The sequence below is a fragment of the Morus notabilis genome, unplaced genomic scaffold (genome assembly GCF_000414095.1).
Source record: "Morus notabilis unplaced genomic scaffold, ASM41409v2 Scaffold1057, whole genome shotgun sequence".
Taxonomy (NCBI): Eukaryota; Viridiplantae; Streptophyta; class Magnoliopsida; order Rosales; family Moraceae; genus Morus; species Morus notabilis.
Genome location: NW_010357667.1, coordinates 140,289 through 146,764, shown reverse-complemented (window position 1 = coordinate 146,764; position 6,476 = coordinate 140,289). Strand labels below are relative to the sequence as shown.

Sequence of the window (6,476 nt, the reverse complement as noted above, 5' to 3'; positions counted from 1 at the left end):
GCGAGAATTTATTGATCGAATTTACTTGATCGAAACATGAACTTAACATGAAATTTGCTATAGAATTTAGGAATACATATATTAATTCCATAAATCCTCCATTCACAATATAACATAATATTTTCTAAAAAAATCCTTGGCTTAAAAATACATGAATTGTATTATTTAAGGTCTGGAATTTTCTCAGTTATTACAGAAATTCAAGTAAGTAGAGTTAAAGCATTTTCAAAACTGCATCACAAGACCTATTTGACGAAATAACTTATTCAAAATTGTGATTATGCAAGTTTATTCTCTAATGAAATTCATATATGATTATGTTCAAAGAGTGTTCATAATTAATTATTTTGGAAGGGATTATGATATTTGCTTATTATGTTTTTATGTTTTAAGAGATTTTATGGTATGGTATATAAATGAGAGACTAGGTTAGTAGAGGTGCGAGGGACTGGTGCCCCAAATTAGTGTAACTGTCTCTTTGAGACAATTAGAGAAAAATGCTAGTGAGAAGTCTCTTGTTGATCACAAGAGAAAGAGATTTTAAAAACCCCACTTAGTGTTTAAGAGAAGAGAATTGCCCAAAATTAGAGAAGGTCCTCTATTGCCCAAAATTAGAGAAGGTCATGTATAGAGAGGCTTACTTGGAACCAAATTTCTATATCATACCTAAACTAAGAATAAGTATGAAAGTTTATGAACAATATTTAACAAAGAGATTTCAGCCACGGAAATTTTAGATACTTACTTTATTTGAAATCTACTTACTGAGTTTTTGCTCATTAGTTTTACCTTGTGATGCATATGATGTTATTGTTATTGAAGGGTAAAAAAATGATTTCCAAGATTGGTTTTGAGTACTCTAAGTCCTACATCTGGCATCTTGTTTATATGTACTTCCAAACAATAGATGGGCCCAAAATATTTTTTTCATTACTATGTCGGTTTTGAATAACTATTTAATGTCTAAAATTTGTGGTCGTAATTATTTTGCGCACTGACTCATTTTGTTCAAAAATTTTTACGAAAATCTTGTGATGAAATCAACCATAAATTTCTGTATCTTAAAAATGACATTGTTTTAAGTATAGAAAATATATTTTAAGTAGCACCACCTCACTAAATTCGACCTAGCATTGGGGGCGTTATAGCAGCCAAATAAATCTTTCCATAACACTTTTCTCAGAGCTCAGTACCACCTGCTTGTCGGGAAACCTTGTATAAATACATACATACATACATACATACATATATATATATATATATATATTAGCACCAGCCTAGAAAATTAAGCTCTCTCATCTTCACTTTCTTATTTGATTATACCTCTTACAACCAAATTTTTTGCTGGTTCATTAGCAATTTGTATAGAAGCTTTTCATCACCAAAGAACTCGTAAGTTTCTAATTCTAGTTCTGAGAATAAGTAATCTTTCTATTGCTTTTAACTTACCTAATTACTTGGTGCTCCATTCTGATTTCCTTCTATTAATGCAAGAATACTTGCGGAGTGCCTTCATCCATGTTCAAAAGGTAACTACACAACAATTTGTTTCAACACAAATATATATATATATATATATATATATATATATATATATATTATGCATCAACTGTGCCTCTGGATCTCTTATGGACTGTCTTTGAAAGATACAATGCAATAAATGTGCTTGATATATACAATACTCAGTAGCCACAAAGAAGAAAGCTTTAAGACTAATTGCGTTACTTTAATTATTGGGTTCTTGATCAACTAGTTATATATAGATTGACATGTAGTATTGTCTCGTATATGGATTGTTTCTTTAAAAAATACGGTGCAAAAAAAGTGTTTGGTATAGTACTCACAAAATACATGAGTTCCATAGTTGACATGTTAATCTGTGATCAGTTGAAAAGATGTGTTGATGGTCACTAGAAGTGATAAATAGCATTGCGCTTTTTTCGTATCGAATTGTTGGGACTTTCTTCTTTCTGATTAGACATAATTGTTCGTGCCATCGAGATCACTATTCATTGCACATAAACTGTGGTGGAAGAGAAACCACCATCGGAGGCATCACATATGAGGGCGACCGAGATGCCGGAGGAGCGGCGAAATTTGTACCCAATATGAGGGATAACAGATGGGGAGTCAGTAGCACTGGGGATTTCTGGGACGTAAACGCCACTTCAAATGACTACGTAGCTAATAATATAACTGTTACTCAAAATGAAATGACTCTGAATTGTACACTAATGCCAGCCTTTCTCCTCTCTCGCTCACTTATTTTGCTCGTTGCTTAGCAAACGGAAACTACACCGTAAAACTTTCACTTTTCAGAGATTATATTTAGGGATAATAGATCCTTTTACAGCCTTGGAAGACGAATATTTGATAATTACATTCAGGTACTCAATTTGTAATTCTTTCATACATAGTCTATTTACTACAATATTTAACATGTTCTTATTGGAACATGTTTGCTATTACAGGAGAAATTAGGGTTGAAAGACTTTACATTGAAAAAGCAGCACAAGAAGATATTTAACAAAGTTCAGGTCATGAATAATGTTCTAGAGATCCGATTTCAATGGTCTGGGAAAGGAACAACATCTGCTCCAAAGAAAGGAACATGGTCCTCTCATATCAGCTATAACGTGTAGACTCTCGTAAGTTACTAAAGTCATTTTTTTATTTTTGCTAACAAAAAAAGGATCAGATGGTGTACCTCACGTCCCTATCCCCCTCCGTCATTAAGGCAATTTTGGGGACCACTGAGTAAAAAAAAAAAATGCCTGAACAAGACTTCATCCATCCATCCAAACTTTGAATGTCACACAGGGACGTAACCAAACTTTGAATCCAGTAGGGGTACAAAATGAAATTTTATAAACTAAAATAATTTGAAAATTAAGTAAACTTGTAGTCGTTTTTGGGATAAAATTATATTAAGGATCTGCCGGAAGTTTTGAATTGTTAAATTCCTCTATACTTAATTTTGCATTGTTTTTTTTTTTTTTTTTTTTGGCGGGGTATGGCATCTCCAATTTTCTTTAAGATATCTCAACATAGTTATTTACCATATCATTAAAATATTAAATTTAACAACCTATATTATAATATTATGCATACTATGAAAAGGTATCTTATTTGTTGTAGGCTAAAAGTAGAGGAAATAGAAAAATTTATGAAAAAAAGACTTGAAATAGGAAATTCTTATTCTAGCTATTGCCTCATTTGAACTGAGTCAATTTCTTCAAAATTCAAAACCACCCAAGTCATATCAATCAATCAAAGCCTAAATAAAAAAATATGTTTAGATATGAGTGGGGGTACGAAAACCAGTGTAGAAATATGAATAGTTATAGACCAGTATAATTTTTTTTTTCTTTTTTTTTTGGTTTTGTATGTGGGGCCCGTGCCCTCACTGGTCTCCTTGTGCCTCCGTGCGACACGACCCACTTAATTTTCCAGATTGAGCTTAGATACGACTTATAGCTATGGAGTTTCGACCATGTAAAGATGAAAAGAGTTGGGTACAACATTATTTTTATTTATCTAGGTTCGCCAACGTTCTATAAGAAATCCGATGTTGTTTTGGATTTATCCCTCTATTTTATGGTAGTATACTGGTAAAGTCAAATATTATACAAAATGGAATTGACTGCTATTTCTTTATTTCAGAAGTCAAGCCTCCTGATGACAGTAAAAGAAAGATAATTATTCTAATTGTTATTGGAGTTGTCGTATTGTTGTTATGCCTCATGTTTACAACTTTATGCATTCTTTGGTGGAAAGGCTGTTTTGATGGAACTGCAACAAGGGAACGAGGTGCTATTAACTAACTTTACAAACTTCAATAGTAAATTCTATTCCTTCTGATTTTCATCTCAATAATCCGCCGAGTCATTTGCAAATACACGTTAATAAAGTGTTTTAATTTTTAAGATAATAGTTTTGTGCTGTTCTTCAATCTCTTGGTTTTGGTAGAGCTTAGAGGACTGGATCTACAAACTGGTATTTTCACCTTCAGGCAAATTAAAGCTGCTACCAACAACTTTGATCCCACAAACGAGATAGGGGAAGGTGGTTTTGGAACCGTGTACAAGGTATTGTGTAAAAGAAAAATCTTTCATTTTCTCTACTTTTATGTTTCGTTTTCTATTTCATACAGAATATATACACACACACATATGTAGTAGCAAAAGTTAATACAATGCATTCCTAATATTGCAGGGTACATTACTGGATGGTACCATAATCGCCGTGAAGCAACTTTCTTCGAAATCGCAGCAAGGAAATCGAGAGTTTGTGACAGAAATGGGCATGGTTCCTGGTTTGCAACATCCAAATCTTGTTAAACTCTACGGATGTTGCATTGAAGGGAATCAATTAATGTTGTTGGTATATGAATACATGGAAAACAACAGTCATGCTAGTGCTTCATTTGGTAATGCTTCATGATTTCTTGTGTATAAATTAAACAAAAAACAAAGGTATAATATTGAAAAAGGATACAATTCAACTGCTTGACGTTGGTATATTAAATTTATAGCAGGTCCAGAGGATTGTACGCTGAAACTGGATTGGCGAAAGAGGCAAAAAATATGTCTAGGAATAGCGAAAGGACTGGCTTTCTTACATGAGGAATCAACTTTGAGAGTTATTCATAGAGACATAAAAGCTACCAACATTCTACTTGACAGAGACCTTAACCCAAAGATCTGAAACTTCGGTTTAGCCAAGCTCGACGAAGATAACACGCACATTAGCACTAGAATTGCTGGAACCATGTGAGCCACTCTTCCTCACTTTATCAACTAACTCATATCATATACATTTCTCAACTTCTAGAGGAATAAGCAAGGTCATTGCTACAGTGGATATATGGCGCCAGAATACGCCTTATGGGGGTTACTTAACATACAAGGCAGACGTCTATAGTTTTGGTGCTGTCGCGTTGGAAATCGTTGCTGGAAAGAACAACTTGAAATATAGACCAAATGAGAATTTTGTATGCCTTGTCGATTGGGTAAGACAGATCATAAGTCTCTTCACATAACTAGTAGTACAAAATTAATTACTCTATCCCTAAGTGACCAACTCTGAATTTTTATGTGTTGTTTTTCCAGGCCATTGTTTTGCAGCAAAAAGGAAATCTGATGGAGCTGGTGGATCCAAATTTAGGTTCCGATTTTAACAAGGAAGAGGCGGTTAGAATGATCAAAGTAGCTATATTATGCATAAATCCATCACCAGCACTTAGGCCTACCATGTCTACAGTGGTGAGCGTGCTCAAGGGTCGAACCGCCATTCCCGAGCTGATTATGGATCCAAGTATTTATGGTGACGAACTAAGGCTAATGGCTTTGAGAAAACAGTTTAATCAGATTGCACAACACGACTCAACTCAACCAATCATAAGTGGGCGTTTAGTTCATAAATTCAGAACTATAATTCAAAACCATCCTCGGTTTACATGTGTTTTTTATGAGAAAAAATATTGTAACGAGTCACGAACCATGATTCGAATCATAACACGAATTCTCGTACTAAACACCCATAAAATCTCATTCATTCATCAGATGAAACACAGGTTGGTTCTACTAGTACATTTTCCCAAGACATGCAGAATGTAACATCCGAAAATGAGTAGTATGGAAGTCTCATTGACCTGTAATGGTTGGAAAAATATTAATGTAATGCTGCCAAAACAATTAAAAGAAAAAAGAAAGAAATCAACAGCCTTGAGCTAGCTTTAATATTCGATCGTTTGGACCAAACAACATAAGAGAGTTGCAAGAGATTATTAATAATTTATGATTTATACCAATCTTTTTACAGAAATTCAATTTCAGGCAACTGTTTTACAATCAAAAGAGAAATTTCACGGGGTGCTAGCTACATACGAGAAGTCTTCGTGATTTTTTTAATTGCATAAATGTGGAAAGACATTAACTTTTAATGACATTATTTTTTTTTTCTTTTTCTTTTTATTTACGACAATGTATACTTTCTGAACGCGCATACAGTGGCGAGTCTAGAAAATTTGTTCAATGACGATAGCATAATGTAAAAAAACGTAATAGATTTTTTTTATTATTAAACGGGGCATAAGTTATAATTAATCATATTTCCCTTATTCTCAAGACTCGCTTTAGGATACGGAGGTTTGAGAAACTAATTATAAGAGAAATTCTAGCCTCACTTATTATTTTACTCTTTTTATTATTATTTGTATTCATTGTTTGGCACATGAACTCCACTAACATGATATAGTAATATTTAAATAAAAAATGAGATAGTGGAGTTCACGTGTTAAATAATAAATGTAGAGAGTGACAGAATAATAATACTAGCATTTTTCAAATTATAATTTAATAACTACCGACACAGCATATTTCTATTATTTTAATGGCACGCTTAGCTTATTGTAAATCCACCCGTACCCCACATTAAAGTTTAAAATCTCAAATTCAAAAAAGAAATATATATAT

At 33.2% G+C, this 6,476-nt stretch overlaps 1 pseudogene; it reads left to right on the top strand.

Annotated features, from left to right (window-relative positions):
• Positions 1-1,177: 1,177 nt before the first annotated feature.
• On the top strand, positions 1,178-5,635 carry LOC21388577 (annotated as a pseudogene).
• The last annotated feature ends 841 nt before the right edge of the window (positions 5,636-6,476 follow it).